At 46.7% G+C, this 16,612-nt stretch overlaps 1 long non-coding RNA gene across 2 annotated transcripts in view; it reads right to left on the bottom strand.

Annotated features, from left to right (window-relative positions):
- Nucleotides 1-9,005: 9,005 nt before the first annotated feature.
- Nucleotides 9,006-16,612, bottom strand: part of LOC107126128 — a 16,900-nt gene continuing 9,293 nt past the window's right edge. For both annotated transcript variants that reach the window (XR_001483061.1, XR_001483062.1), the window contains exons 3-4: nucleotides 15,124-15,211; nucleotides 9,006-9,247 (exon numbers count right to left, since the gene is read on the bottom strand). This is a non-coding gene — a long non-coding RNA (uncharacterized LOC107126128). The remainder of the gene's footprint in view (nucleotides 9,248-15,123; nucleotides 15,212-16,612) is intronic.

Raw genomic sequence — 16,612 nt, 5'->3', positions numbered from 1 at the left:
TGAGGAGGTTGTCCCACGTAGGTCTCGTATAGATCGCTCTCCTTTGGCTGTTTCTTGGGCAAGCGAACAATCTCGGCCAGACTCTCAATATCAATGATCCAGGTCCCCCAGACGCGAGGGGCATCGATATCGATCTGAGGAGTGCCCTGAGTACTGTCATTCCAGACCCATGCTCTCATACTCGCCCAGACAGGAATTAAGACCACACTCCCCAACCTACTTTGACCCACCTGTACCGTGGGACCATAGGCAGCACATGCCTTATTGGTTCAGCTCATATCCGATGCCGGCATCGATGCCATGGCTGACGCCTAGGCCACAGTCAGACTGGGACCATGGGTCACGTTGTTCATGCTCTCCCCAACGTAAATCTAAACCTTCTGCATCTCAATCCAAAGCTCCAAAGGAACCTCATCGCCCACCCTCTCCTCTCTGTTCCGCCCCTGCTTTACCACCGAAGGTCGCTCCGATACTGGATACCCCTACGGCTCCAGTATCACCTTCCAGATCCTCCATCTCCGATACCGGTACCAATGATTTGGAATGCCTCGAGTCGCCTGAGGATCATTCACCAAAGCCTACGGTGTCAGACAATTTGCCGATCTCTCCTCGGAGGATCTTTTTTCATACAGAGATTTTGTCAAGAGGATGGCACATTCCCTGGGACTGTCGATAGTCCAACCCCAACCTTTGGTGTCGGATGCTGTTTTTGATGCTGTGCAGATCGATACCTCCACGTTGATTGCCCTCCCAATGTCAACTGTCCTCTTACAGGCAGCGAAGGCCCCGTGGGACAAGCCATCTTCTGCTCCAGTGATGTCCAGACGTCTGGATCATATGTATCGGGTCCAAGAGACGGAGGCTGAATTCCTCCATATCCACCCCAAGCCCAACTCCATGGTCGTGTTGTCCGCCTCAAAGAGTAAACGTACCCTCGCTACCCCTTTCGATAAGGAGAGCAAGAAGTTGGATTCCATTGGTCGTTGTTTCTACTCAGCTGGAGCTCTCGGAATTAAGACATCTAATTATATTGCTTGTATGGGCCATTACCAGTACTCGCTGTGGGAGCATTTTATCAACCTTTTGACCTCGGTACCTGAGGACAAACGTCAGGAGGCCAGGAAGCTACAAAAGGAAGGCTTGCTGCTCTCCAGACAAATAATCAATTCCTCCAAACATACTTTGGACACGTTTTCCAAAACAATGTCATCTACAGTTGCCCTCCGTAGGCATTCCTGGCTTAGAACCACCGCGCTCCCTGCTGACACCAGGGCGTACATAGGCTTACCTTTCGATGGCCAAAGTCTCTTTCATGCATCCACTGATTCGACGCTCCAGGACATGGATAAGAGCATTAAGGCCTCAAGGTTGCTGGGGGTCTCTGCCCCCTCTAAGCCCTTTCGTCCTCACTTTTGGTCTCGTTACGGCTCCAGGTGTCAATACGCTAAACCGTCACCGGACGAAGGCTACAGACCACGTTGGTCTCCATTTGCGAACAGGCAGCAGTACCAGACCAGGCAAAGATACGGCTCTGGACAGCAACTTGTCAGACCTGAACAACCTAAACCTGGCAAGCAGGGCCTTTGACTTCCACCTGTCTACCTCTTCTGACCCTACCTGCCTCCATCCCTATTTGCAGGCCTGGGCCACCATTACATCGGACCAATGGGTCCTTTCCATCTTAGCCAACGTCTATTCCATCGAATTCATGGAACTCCCACCTCTTCCTGTAGTTGTCACCACTCCCCTGTTGTCATTCCTCCTCGAAGAAGTCGCCACAATTCTGCCGAAAGGTGCTATAGAACCCGTGCCTCTAGATCACCAGGGACTCGGTTTTTATTCCCGGTACTTCGTGGTACCCAAAAGGGATGGCAGGCAGAGGCCAATTTTAGACCTTTACGACCTCAACGCCTATATACAGTACCAGAAATTAAAAATTACATCCCTAACAGTCATTCTGCCTCTCCTGTCCCAAGGATGCTGGATGGCCACCCTCGACGTTGAGGATGCCTATTTCCATTTAACTATCCCCCCCTCCCATTGAAAATACCTCCCGTTTGCGATAGGAGGCAACCACTACCAATATAGGAGTCTACCGTTTGGCCTCAGCACGGCTCCACGGGTTTTCACCAAGATGATGGTGGTTGTTGCGGCACATCTCCACCTCTGTGGCCTGACAGTGGACCCATAGCTAGACGACTGGCTTCTGGTCGCACCTTCCAGGAACCTTTTTATTCACCATATATCCCAGGCCCTCAATGTCCTTCGTTGCCTCGGTCTCCGGGTCAACCACAAGAAATCACAGCTGGTTCCTTCTCAAAGAGTGCAGTTCATAGGGGAGATACTCGACTCCAGAGAAGGCAGAGCTTTCCTGCCCCAGGACAGGGCCCTAACCCTGACCACTCTTGCAGAACAAGTTCAACTCCAGGACACATCGTCTGCTTTTCAGATTCAACGCCTTCTGGGCCTGATGGCAGCTACAACTGCTGTCCTTTGCTTTGCAAGGCTACGAATGCGTCCACTCCAGCTTTGGTTCATACAGCACTTCAAGTCCCTATGGATGTCCCAGTCAGTTCATCTCTCTCCGCCACAGGAGGCACATGTCTCCCTTCTCTGGTGGACATGGTCAGACAACCTGATGCAGGGTGCCCCTTTCCATCCCCTCACTCTTGGTCTCACCCTCATGACCGACGCCTTGCTGTGGGGCTGGGGAGCCCACCTCAACGGCCTCTCTGTAGGTCACAAGTGGGATGCCTTGGCCTCAAGAAAACACATACCTTTTCTGGAACTTTTGGCAATCAAACTGGCCATCCAATGTTTCCAGCCTCTTCGCACGGGAAAATGTGTGACTGTATTGACCGACAATACGACAGCCCTCAGTTACATCAACAGGCAGGGTGGAATGGTCTCCCACAGTCTCTGCCTCTTGGCTCTAGACCTTTGGGCCTGGTGCATACTCCTGCACATCTTTCCCATTGCCTCACACATCGCTGGCAAGGCCAATGTGCATGCGGACCTGCTCAGCAGGGATCTCTTTCGGTGTCACGACTGGGAGCTAAACTGGACCTACCTACGTCCCGTATTTCAAAAGTGGGGTACGCCTCACATCGACGTCTTCACCACTAGGTGCAATTCGAAGTGCAACCTGTTTTGCTGCAGGGGAGCACAAGATCCCAAGGCCTTGGGAGACGGGCTCCTTTACCCATGGGACAACAACTTCCTTTACATGTTCCCCCCTCTGCCGCTGCTGTTGAGGACGGTTCAAAGACTCATGAGGGTCCACACAAGGTGCATCCTGATCGCCTCCTGGTGGTCTAGGCAGCGTTGGTTTGCCAACCTCCTCTCACTGGCCAAGGCTTGCCATCCTCTCGGGCAGGTGCCGGATTTGCTCCTGGCGGAGGGAGGAGCTCTGCTGTTCCATGAGGTACACAAGCTCAAACTAACAGCTTATCTCGTGGACAGATAGAATCACCACTGTGCTACTCAATGCCAGGAAGGATTCTACGCAACGTTCCTACAGTGGAAAGTGAACTCGTTTCTTGGCCTCTGTACAGCCCTCTGACGTGCCCCCCGGCTTCTGTCACGCTTGACCAGATCTTAGAATTTCTGCTTTCGCTGGGCCTCTCGCACTCCTCAATCAGGGTGTATTTGTCAGCTATTTCTGCCTCTCAAAGGTTTTTCCGTCTTTTCTCACCCGCTCTCAAAGAAATTTCTTAAAGGTCTCCTCCACTTGTATCCACCTATCCATTCACCAGTACCCTTGTGAGACTTGCTGCTGGTGCTGTGCCATCTGATGGAATGGCCCTTTGAGCCTATGGCAACTTGCGAGCTAAAACATGCAGCATGGAACATAAGAACATAAGAGACGCTCCAGCAGTGGGGCCAGGACATTAGAAGCCCTCCCACTGTTGACCCCCCCCCCAAGCACCAAGAAGACAGAGCATCACTTGCCCCAGAGCCCCTAGCTATACCTTGTGGCTAATAGCCACTGATGGACCTCTGCTCCATATGCTTATCTAATTCCCTTTTGAAGCCGTCCATGCTTGTAGCACCCACCACTTCCTGTGGCAGTGAATTCCATGTGTTAATCACTCTTTGGGTGAAGAAGTACTTCCTTTTATCCGTTCTAACCCGACCGCTCTGCAGTTTCATGGAGTGCCCACGAGTTCTTGTATTGTGAGAAAGGGAGAAAAGTACCTCTTTCTTTACCTGCTCTTTCCCATGCATAATCTTATAAACCTCGATCATGTCACCCCTTAGTCGTCTTTTCTCCAAGCTAAAGAGCCCTAAGCGCTTTAACCTTTCCTCATAGGGAAAGTGTTCCAACCCTTTTATCATTCGAGTTGCCCTTTTCTGCACTTTTTCCAAAGCTATAATATCCTTTTTAAGGTGTGGTGCCCAGAACTGCACACAGTATTCCAAATGAGGTCTCACCATTGATTTATATAGGGGCATTATTATATTGGCTGATCTGTTTTCAATACCCTTCCTAATAATCCCCAGCATAACATTGGCTTTTTTTATTGCAGTCACACACTGTCTCGACATTTTCAGTGAGTTATCTACTACAACTCCAAGATCTCTCTCTTGCTCAGTCTCTGCCAGTTCAGACCCCATCAATGTGTATTTATATTTAGGATTTTTGGCTCCAATGTGCATCACCTTGCACTTGGCCACATTGAACCCCATTTGCCATGTTGACGCCCACTCGCCCATCCTTGACAGATCCCCTTGGAGTGCCTCACAATCCTCACTGGTTTTCACCACCCTGAACAACTTTGTATCATCCGCAAATTTAGCCACTTCACTGCTTACTCCCATCTCCAAATCATTAATGAACAAGTTAAAAAGCAGTGGACCAAGTACTGATCCCTGCGGAACCCCACTGCTTACCCCCCTCCACTGAGAAAATTGCCCATTTATACTCACTCTCTGTCAAATTACTTTATGGGAAAAACAAAGAGCCTAGGGCTTTGGCTTTCTGGCTCTTCTTGGGCTTCTTAGAGAGCCCCTAGTCTAAGAGTCCCTAGGCTAAGAGGCACAGGCAAAGAGCCCTTTAGCTCGCCCTTCGGCTCGTGCCAGAGGCTCGTGCCTCTGGCAAGGTGCTTTAAATACTGAACTACAGTCAATCCCAGTCAAACAATGCCCCTTCCTTTCCCTCTCTCAATCAGCTAGGACTCTGCAACAACTCTAAGCGCTTCCACACACTGCTAAACACAGTTTTCCCACACAATATCCTCAGCTGAATCCCCTCAGCTGAAAGCAAGTAGAAAAAACACTCACCCTTCTAGCCGCTCTCTCTCCTGTTCCTGCAGGAAGACTGCCTTTCTCATTGCCATTACCTTGGCCAGGAGGGTGGGCAAACTCATGGCCCTTCGTCATGACCCACCCTTTCTTGTCTTCCTACCAGACGGTGTGAGACTGGTACCGGACTTCTCTTTCCTTCCGAAAGTGGTCTCCGAGTTCCACCTCATCTCTGAGATCTTCTTACCAAACTTCTTTTCTAACCCGAAAGATGGCCAACAGCGTCTCCTCCATGCACTAGATGTTAAGAGGGCACTACTTTTCTACCTTGATAGGACACGTTCAAGTAGGAGGGACAATCACCTATTTGTCTCCTACTCCAGTCACTCCACAGGACAAAAAATCTCTGCATAACGTCTCTCCAAATGGATTGTTGAGACTATTAAACTGTGCTACCCGTTGGCTAAATGCCCATTGCCCTTGCCTGTGCGAGCACATTCCACAAGATCCATGGCTACGTCTACAGCCTTCTTGAAGGGTGCTTTCCTGTCAGCGATCTGTAGGGCTGCAACATGGTCTACTCCGAACGCTTTCATCAAGCACTATGCTGTTGATGTTCATGAATGCCACAGAGTAGACCTTGGTTGTCTAGTCCTTTCGTCGGCAGAGCATTGGATTTGCGACAGCTTCCACCTCCAGGTGAGCCACTGCTTTTCAATCTCCCATGGGTGTGATGCACAGAGACCATGAAGAAGATAAACAGGTTGCTTACCTGTAACTGATGATCTTCGAGTGATATCTGTGCAGTCATACCACCCGCGCGTCCTTCCCCACTGCTGTTGCTTCAGTACTTTTCTCTGGTTACTGACATGACAGCAGTCAGAAGGAACTGTGTGTGTCAGAAGGGATGTCTACACACTAATCAGTGAAGCTGCACCCCAGGTCACCACACCTGCTATGGCGCTGGCAGCCAGTCTGGGATCTACCATAACAAAAAGCTTTAAAGAATCTACAGTCCAGGGAAAAAGCAGTGCGGTGTAGACATCAAGGGGCTAGATACAGATCTGGGAGACCCAGGTTCAGATCCCCACTGTCATGGAGCTTTCTGAGTGACCTTCGGCTAGTCACATACACTTTACCTAGCCTACCTCACTGGGCTGTTGTGAGGGTAAAACAGGGAAGGAAGAACCATGTATGCCACACCCAAGAGTCTAGCTATGCAGGAACAGAAGTTGAACGCATAAAGCTGCCTTATACTGAATCAGGCCATTGATCTAGCAAGGTCAGAAGGGTCTACTCCAGCTCTCGACATTCTCAGGCAAAGGTCTTTCTTGTCACCTGCTTCCTGAGTCACTTGAGTCACTTTAAGCTGAATCAGACTGTCAAGATCAGCACTGTCTACTCAGATTGGCAGCGGCTCTCTGGGATCTCAGGGGGAGGTCTTTCACATCACCTACTACCTATTCCTATTAACTGGAGATGTCAGGAATTGAACTTGGGACCTTCTGCATGCCAAGCAGATACTCTACCATTGAGCCATGGCCCCTTCCTGATTCTGATCCTTGTAGATGGATATGTTGGGAATGCACCACGTGACCTTCTGCAAACAAACCAGATGATCTACCACTGAGCTAAGCCCTACCCCCAAATTCCCACTGAACTATTAATTGTAGATCATTAATTCTACATTTCTCCCGAGAAGCCACACGCAACCGTATCACATATGATCATAACATATCACTCAATGAATTCTGCCTAGTCTACCTTCTAATCAGTGGGGGGGGGGTTGTTAAAAAAAAGATCCCTACACTCATGTGTAATCTTGCACCAATGGACTGAATGAAGAAGTGGATTGGAGTCACTGTCTTTGAAAAAATGTGTACTTGTCATTCTGTATTGGTTAGTGCTGACCTTGTGATCCCCCCCTCATTGAGTTCTCTCTCTCTCTCCTCTTCACCCCCTCCCATTATGTGACCCCTTCCTTGGCAATAGCATTGTGCAATGCATGTGAGTGATTGCATCATCCCTGGGTTCTACTCTATAATGATGTAATGTTAACAGCTTGTAACTTGACTACTACCTTCGATAGAAGTGACACACATCCTGACGAATGGGATATTCTCTACCAGGTTTGCTGGCTAATTTAAATATTTTCTAGGCTAAAATTATTCTAAAATCTGACTACTTATAAACTTTATTAATTGCATTTCTATTTTTGTGTAGAATAATTTGGAGAATTTGCACAGCTACTACCTATGGCCCACTATACAAACTTGTAGCAAATTCAAAGCATATAAGGTAACCCCAGTAAAAATGCATTATATTTAACAAAATAATTACTATATATATATTTACTATATACATTTGTTATATTTATTATATATCAAATGTATATAGTAAATATATATAGTAATTTTTATTTTTTAAAAAAGACATTTTTACTGGGTTTACCTTATATGCTTTGCATCTGTTCATATAGATATACAAAATTCTTTAAGCATGTATTTCTGGATGTGTGTCATTGCAAAATAAAGAATATTGACCACTGAGGAAGGCCCAAAGGGGCTAAAACGTATATGGTCATTAGGTCATAAGTTTTACCCATCAACTGGATATGTATAACTCAGCTTTGATTATATAAGCTTTAGACTATTTAGACTATTTCTTTTAACTGTATGTATGTTTTAGTTTTTTGTACACACTAATAAATATTTGTAATTTTAAATACAATTTATATGTTAGTTTGACCCTCTCAGTTCACAGCTACATTTTGGGTTGAGTTTCCTCCCCCCCACTTTTCTTCTAGTATTTATCAGACCTGGGTTCAGATCCCCACTCATGCCATGGAAGCTCACTGGGTGGCCTTGGGGCCATTATACTCTTTCAGCCTAGTCTACCTCACAGGGTGGCTGTGAGGATAAAATGGAGGAGAGGAGAGGAGGATGTAAGCCATCTTAGGTCCCCATTGTGGAGAAAGATGCTGTACAACTGAATTAAATAAATAAAATAAGATCCCCACTAGGCTATTCCTGGGTGCCTGCTGTCTCTTTTTCTGGCTGAGTGTGGTAGAATAGCGCACAAGTCATTAGCATATGCCACACCCCCTGACATCACCGGAAGTGTGTCATAAGGCCACACCCCCTGACATAACTGGAAGTGTGTCATAAGGCCACACATCCCGCCCCCAACAGTCCTGGCCGCTGCCGCCAGCCTTGCAGCTCCACTGCCGAGCCCCATGAGGAGCCCGGCAGTGGACCTGTAAGGCCGGCGGGAGTGCAAGGAAGCCCCGCGAAGGCCCTCCCTGGCCCCAGGCAGGCAGGGGTAGGGAGAGGCAGGGAGGAAGCAACTTACCCTCCCTCTTCTCCTGCCTCCTCCTGGCTGAATGAGGGCCAGAAGCGGGGCGGCCGGAAGCAGGGGGCGGGGCTTCATCATGTGCCCCACCCCCATACCTCACCTGGGGGAACTGCGATCCCCCCCCGAAATGACCTCTGCTGGGGAGTACCTTTAAAAAAAAGTTTCTAATAATGTAGGTATGGCATCACTCTGAGTGCTGTTGTAGCTGCTGCACTGCTTGAATTGTACAAGTGTGTCTTCGAGAAGGCAGAGCACTGATGGCATTCTTGTGCTGCCCGACCAAAGTGTGCTTAGAACATCTGAGCACACCTTCTTAGTCATTTTCGGTTACATATTAGTAGCTAACAAACAATAAATGAAAGAGTTGCTGCATATAACAGTGTGAAGGTGTTCAACCTTACCAATCCCAATTCCATTTTCTCCAGTTTTCTACAGACTTTGCCTTCAGTCTGATAGATTCAGAAGGCTTGATTGGATTCATCTCGGCTGAGTTTGATTCGCTTCTCACACCACATAAAATGTGAGAGCATGAATATTGTCTTGGTTTTCATTTTCTGGAACCAGTTCTGTAAGGGAGAGGGGGGGAGGAATCTCTCACAGATAATGCTGGTCTTACAGACCTACACCATGTCCATCTTTGGCCACAGATCTATTGAACAGAAACAGACATAAAGTAATATTACGTAGGGGGTTAATGTAAAGCAATATTATATCAGCAGCCCAAGCAACCCTGATTAGCCTGATCTTGTCAGTGCTTGGAAGCTAAGCATGGTTTGCCGTAATCATTACTTGGATGGGAAACCACCAAGGAAAGCTGGAGTTGCTAGGCAGGGGGAAACAATGGCAAATCACCTCTGTTTGTCTCTTGCCTTGCAAACCCCACAGTCCTGGGGTCCCCATGAGTCAGTTATAACTTGATGGCACATAATTATTATTCATATTATAGGTGGCATGATCCCTGGCAGCTCTTTTTTGAAAGCAAAGAAGTACTGCCCACCTCTGCCTTAGAAAACCATTTAACATATTTGCCCGGACATTTAAGGGTTAAAATGGGACTCCCAGGCCATTGATAAACTTAAAGATAGCACTGGGCACCTGATGGTATCCATTCACTTTCACAGTGTTTCTAAAATAGCGCAGTTATCACATTGCAGGTTCATACTAGGCCTGCAAAGCACGTGATCCACTGACACAGCTCACCAATTACACACTGAGGTCGAGTCCTTGACAACCTCCAGGCAACACAGCCAGGTTTCTCTGTCCCCTGCAGGGTGCTCCTCTCCATGGCCAGCAAGCTATCCTCAGCTTGGTATTGTAGATCTAGTGCGTTTTGACCCCGCCCTTCCTTCGAGGAGCTTAGTATGGCTCTCCGTTTTATGCTCACAGCAACTCTGTGTGGTAAGTTAGGTTGAGAAATGGTGGGTGCCCCAGTCCTAGTTCGACACTCTGAGCCCTACACCCTACTGGCATGTTCTGGTGCCAAGCTCTGCAGGGCTGTTGTAAAAGGGTTGCCTCACTATACCAAACAACAACATGTGTGATCATACCTAGAAGCTGGGATCATGAAGGACTGTTATGTGTAATGGCCTAGACTGAGTGCAGTGTGAGACTATGGATCCCTGAACAATCCTTGTATTTAACTAGTGAAGCTTTGTTGTGACCAAATGCTTAAGCCCTCTGAGTGGTTATTCAAAAAGCATGCTTGATGGGCTTGTCAGAAGTAGCACAAATGCTCTTTTCTCACATGAGGATGATAGCAGATCTTGCTTCACTTGGCTTCTACAAAGATATTGGTCAGAATGATAATATGCATTGCATACTAAAAGCCTGCACCACCTATTTGATCACATACAACAATGGGGTAGAATGCACTCTCACATGACATTCTATCATGCCACCTTCAAGCACTGAGCGCTTTCATACCACCTTCAGCACTGAGAAAACGTCTCTTGGTCTTCAGCCTGGAAAGCATGTTGAGCATCATCTGTGGAACTGCTCTTGCTGTGGAGCAGTTCTAGCTAAGCACTGTTTTCCATAAAAGACAAATGATTTGAGGCCCTTTCCCCCCTCTGTGATTAGCATAACAGTGTTCCAATCAACAAGCATGCTGCAGTGGTCAGTATTGGGTGAGGATCTAGATTTGAGTCCAGTTGCACCTTAGAGACTAACAAGCTTTCCAGGGTATAAGCTTTCAAGAGTCAAAGCTCCCTTCATCAGATACATCAGGACTAGGAACTGGGACAGCTGGGTTCTCATCCCCAATCTGCCATAGAAGCCAGCAAACCTACCACACAGGGTTGTTGTTGCGAGGATAAAAATAGAAGAAGGGAGAATTATATTGTAAGCCACATTGGGTCCCCTTTGGGAAGAAATGCGGGGTATTGATATATAAATAACAACCATAAGAATCTAAACAGTATCTGTCCCGAAAGAGTACAGTCTGAAGACTTCCAAGCGGTAACTGATTCTGAAGCAAAATCTTTTTGGATTCTCATTCTCTTCCGGTCTATTCGGGCATGTCAAATATTGACACACTGGATAGACTGCGGCAAAACATGGCTCTAGAATAGATTGTCCCTCATAGTAAGTGACAATTTGGAAGTGTTTAACAACATATGGTCTCTTTTGCTTGACATATATGATTAAGAATATATATATTTTACATCAAAATATAAAATACCATCTGTCATAAGTAACAACTTGGATATTGGCTTTACATATGCAATTAATTCACTGTACTTTCTAATGTAAATATTTCCTCTTCTTCTCTTTTTTCTTGTTCTGAATCTATATTTATTTATGATATTCCAATATATGTATCATTCACGAGAAGACAATGCTGTGACTCAAGAGATCATTAGGAATAATGAAAGTCTGCTTTCGCTTGGGATCCTAGGAAGCACGAACCGTATCAACAGGTGGTGCAAATCTGCGCAGTTCCATCAACAGCACCGGGAGGGTTGGCATTTTGCTTTGTTAGTTCCTCTGTGTGTGTGTGTGTGTGTGTGTGTTTTTAAAAATAGGATGAGATTTAAAAGATGTTATTGAGGAGTTAATTAACTGCAGTGAGACTTTTGTTCTCCAGTCAAAGACAGAAATATTCAAAAGTCTACAATTTGTCCACGCTTTACATGGATGCGGGCAGCATCCACATGAGATACAGTTGCCCTTCTAGTTGCGTTGGGCCCCAGTGAGAAAAGTGGACTACAAATAAATAAAATAGCTAAAGTGTCCAAAGGTACATAGAGTTACACGAATGCATGACATCCACAGTTCACATAACTGTAGGAACCACCAGTGTTTCTCATAGCAGTAACGACAGGTTGGATTCAGATGCAGCCGGGGGGCCAGGATACCTTTGGGACTGCCTCTCCCCATATGAGCCCTGTAGAGCACTGAGATCTATAAACCAACACCTTCTGGTAGTCCCCGGCCCCAGGGATGTCCAACTTGCCTTGACTAGGGCCAGGGCCTTTTCGGCTCTGGTCCCTACCTGGTGGAATGAGCTCCCGTATGAGACCAGGGCCCTGCAGTTCTGCAAGATGGAGCTCTTCCGCCAGACTTTTAGTTGAGGCAGCAGATGTTCTCCCACCTGTGGTTGGCCTCCCATTGGTGTCCTAGATTAGAACAGCCACCTGGGAACCCACACTACTGTTCCATCTTAGTTGCTGAGGCATTTGATCAGATCTAGCTAGGTATTTTATGACTATTGTTCTGTTTTAATTTTGTTGTTTTAAATTGATTTTGTTATTGCAAATGGAATCTGCCCTGAGCTTGCTTGCGGGGAGGGTGGGATACAAATCTAATAAAATAAATAAAAATAAACCCTTCTTCTCCACTGATAAAAAAGGGAGGCGGGCCCACTTTGACCACCCAAAAAGGTCTTGCTAGGGATCATGGGGCCTGTACGTACAAAAATAATGTGGAATGGGTACCACTGGGGAATTAAGTGACATTGAGCAAAAGAGCTGGCTAGACCCAACAAAATCTATGGAAGAGCCGTAGTACACAGTGTAGACAGGTTTTGCATGCACACAACCAACAGGTGCTGGTGTGCCAGAATTCAGTCATAAAGCAAATGCATGCACAGTGGAAGTTAGAGTAGCCCCTGGGCTCCTGGCTCACGCTGCTGCTCAGTAAAGCCATGAGAGCAAAATGAAAAATGGTGCAATGGCATCATGTATATATTCTAAGAATTGCATGGATCCCCTGTGTTGGGAGGGATGGCTAAGTCATCTTGTTATGTCACATTGTTCTGGGTTCACTCATGTCTAGTCATCTCCTGACTCTCGTGGCAAGTGTGCAGCCGCCCATGCTTCGCCAGGATGGATGAGGGTGGCTTTTGTACCACTGCATCACAGTGCATTTGCTAGAGCCCTTAGTTATCATTTGAGTGCCACTATTAACTATATATCCTTCTATGAGATACAGAAAAGGCAGTTAAATATGTATTACAATTTCATGCGAGTTCTATATAAACCTGCAGGGTGGAGAGAGTGCATTTTAAGGGTTATTTCTGCAGCTATAAGGTTCTTGTTGGAGGCTCCAGTTTTCCCGTGTCATACACACATCTGCTGGTATTTCTGTTCATTAATGCAAATTGGAATTAAGAAATGCTGTGCTCTAAAGCAAATGCTGGCATATCAGAATAGATATTGGATTCATCTGCACAACTTCCCTTTGACTTCCTCTGCAATTCAATCGGGAGCATGCCCATTTAAAAGTGTTATGTACACAGACCGCCACCAGGGGTCTGCGGCTAAAGCAGGAGCTTGGTCCCCAAACACAAAGGGGACCTAGGATCCTAGTCCACCGGGAGTCCACCAATAGCACCCTTAGCGGGAGATTCAAACCCTCCAATGGGGACAGTGGTGTACCGGGTGGAGTGTATGTAGTTGACCTTGCAGGGCCGTTTTGTGTGTCTTGTTGTGAAGTCCAATAAACGCGTCTGAACACATGTTGTGGTCCAAGTTTTCCATGTGTCGAACCCAGTACTTTTCAAAAAGCATATGAAAGACTTCGACCTGAGACCATAGAGAGCCATGGTCAGCTAGACAAAACAACACTGATCTTGACAGACTCAGAATAAGGCTGTTCCACGTGGTTTTTCTCCCAAATGGAGAGCAGCATGACACTGTAGTAATTGTGAGAAGCACTTGTGTACCTTTTGTGGTTTTCCCAGATGCACCCACTCAAGTGGAGGGGGGGCTGCAGGTGGAGAATCCATGTGAACCCACTCTGCCCCCAGCCAATACAGGGAAGGGGCACAGAGGTAAGTTCCACCACCGTCAAAATGGTGCAGCGAAGATTTGCATTTCCTCTCCCCTTTTTAGCCCTTTAAAGGGCTTTCCTTTCCCCTCTTAGCAGTGGTGTAGCTTTATATCATGGCTCAGCTGGAAAGGGGAAAGGGAGAGTAATTGGCAGGGCTGTGAGGGGAGATGAGTGACTGTGGTCGCATTGATGCTTCATCACCGATGTGACAGAGGCAAAGGAGAGGGGCTGGGATAGATGCACTGACAGCAACAAGGTGCCTGGTGGCTAGGCATGTGAATACCACTCCTGCCCACTTTCATACCGCTTGCTGCTGCTACTGTAACCCCTAGCTAGGAATGGAATGAGCCAGGAACAGGTGGAGCCTCTAGATGCAGAAAGCTGCAGTGTGTGCAAAGGAGGGAAGCAGGGCTGCCATGCTGGGGAGCTAAAACCTTAAGCATAGTTTCTTAACACCTTGTTTAAGGTAACTATGGGAGACTTTTGTTCTAAATTGTAATTTGTAGAATTATTGTTTCAGGGCTGTGGTATATAATGGGGAGTTCATTTGGGACTCTCATCTAGGAAGCCAATGCATGGAGGGTTCTGCTGGAGACTTCTTGGGCCACCAACAAGAGGAAAGAGATGGTCTTTGGGGGTGGCGGGCTGTGAAGGAGGGAAAAGTTAACTGTTTGGACTTTAAAAGATTCCTGTTCGGTTGTGTTAGTAAGATCTACGTTTTTGTTACATGATATGATGTGAAGTGAACAGTAAAAATGTTTGATTCTCTTTGAATTATTGCAAGAGCTATTCCAAGTTCTGCCCTGTAGAGCCCCCAAATGGAGGTTACACTACCACAGCGGGATGCACTTTTGTTCCTCTGTGTGGCAGCAACCAAAGGTAGCTTCATGTATCTTAATTTCTTTAATCCTATGTTAAGGGCTGTATGAGAGTCAGGGTACACAAGTGATGCTGCCCCAGACAATATCTCCACCACAAGTTCTCCTGTTTCTTTGCTGCCATGTTCAGAGCACTCATCGTTGGATTTAATATCATCCTGAGGTGAGGTGTATTTCTCAGTCTCTGCAAAACAACAAACTGAGCAGAGGCTTGTTTATACGCTGCAGTACTAGAGGTCGTTCATCCAGGCTTGCCATTTTGAGTCATCAGCCCTTGTTTACGTGAGAAGGAACTTGTGCTGCCATGAATTCTAAGCTCCACCACTTCAGCCCCAACAGAGATCATAACCATGTTGTTGTTTATATGGTTACTTACACTGAAACAAAATAGAGAAGAGTCGAGAAGGCTTAATTATCCGAGGGCTTCCCCCTCACTTCCAGCTCACTTTGGCCTCTGATTAAATCTGTGAACATGTAAACAAATTAGAGATGGAAGCTACCTAAGGTGTTGATAACTTGGGAAAATAGATGTTATAAACAAGTCCTATATTTTGGGCTAGGCATTGAAGATGGAAGGGGGGGCAAGATGCCTGTTGATTACATAACATCCAAGTGGCAATATCATCAAATAAACACAATGACATTGATGGGAAAAGCATCATCTGTAGACTTCTTTATAGAAGGACAAAAAAAAAAGAAGGTGTTGGATCCAACCCTCTTATTCTGTTACCAGAATGGCACTGTCGCCAGTGAAGACACGGAGCAAATTTTGCTTATTCACCCCACCCCCAAAATCACACTGAACATTCAAACAGCATTCCCACCACCATGATTTCTACAGGTTTCCAGGCTCCCAGGGGCAGCATTTAAGAGCATACTATGGGCTGTAATGGGAGGCAGGAGAGTTCCATTCCATGTTCGTGGGATGGAGGATCCAACCCAGGCCTGTAGCCAGGAATTTCTAAGTTAGGAGGCATTTAAATTCCTTGGAGGGCAGTGGCTAATACAATTAAATGTAATTTAATTAACTTGATCAGCACAGCGCAGGGGAGAAAGGTGCAGCGCAGGGGGAAGGCAAGGAGAAGTGGCGGCCACTGCAGTGTGGGGAAGTTCACGGTGGCTGCTGCATCTTACCAGAAAGTCAGGGAGTCTGGGCCAAAAGGAAGTGGGGGGCCTTGGTAGGAAGTCAGGGGGCCAGGCCCCAAAATGCCCCAGTGTAGCTACGGGCCTGCTCCAACCCAAAGTTTATTTCAAATGACATATTAAAATAATGAAAATGTGCCTATTCCCGATGCCCCCACCCACCAAGTATGATTATGATACTTTTATTGAAACAGCAATCTACCCACACAACAGGATAAATTAAAGACGGAACAGATGAAATACAAACTTTAAATATATAGTCATGATGCAGAACCTATGAGCCATTAACACTCAGATACACAAACACACACACACAAACAAGTGCAAGCCAAACTAAATGGCTATGTGTGAGCAGTGATGCCAGCTGGCCTGGAGTGACATATTCTGTCCCTTTAACAGAAGTTTGATGTGTGGAACTGGGCAGCTGAAGCTTTTCACAGCATGGAGGTAAAGAACATCACTTGGTAAATAATATCCCATTCTACAGGCCTGTCAGCATCTCTTACCATGGGTGTATTTCAAGCCCAAATCCAGGCTTTCTGGGTCCCAGTGTAGTTCAAAACAAATTCAGATGGAGCACTATCCTGTGTGGTCACAGTATAAAAACCTCTAGGCTTTGCTGTACAGTGGCAACATTCCAAGTTTTTGACAGGATCTGGAGGTTCAAGCCTTTGCATGCTTCCAGATGACCCTTCCTTTGCGGGGGGGGGGGGGGGTGCGTT

The sequence above is a fragment of the Gekko japonicus genome, unplaced genomic scaffold, assembly GCF_001447785.1.
Source record: "Gekko japonicus isolate JY-2015 unplaced genomic scaffold, Gekko_japonicus_V1.1 scaffold590, whole genome shotgun sequence".
Taxonomy (NCBI): domain Eukaryota; kingdom Metazoa; phylum Chordata; class Lepidosauria; order Squamata; family Gekkonidae; genus Gekko; species Gekko japonicus.
Note: the sequence above shows the minus strand (reverse complement) of the source record. Positions and strands in the feature narration are given on the sequence as shown.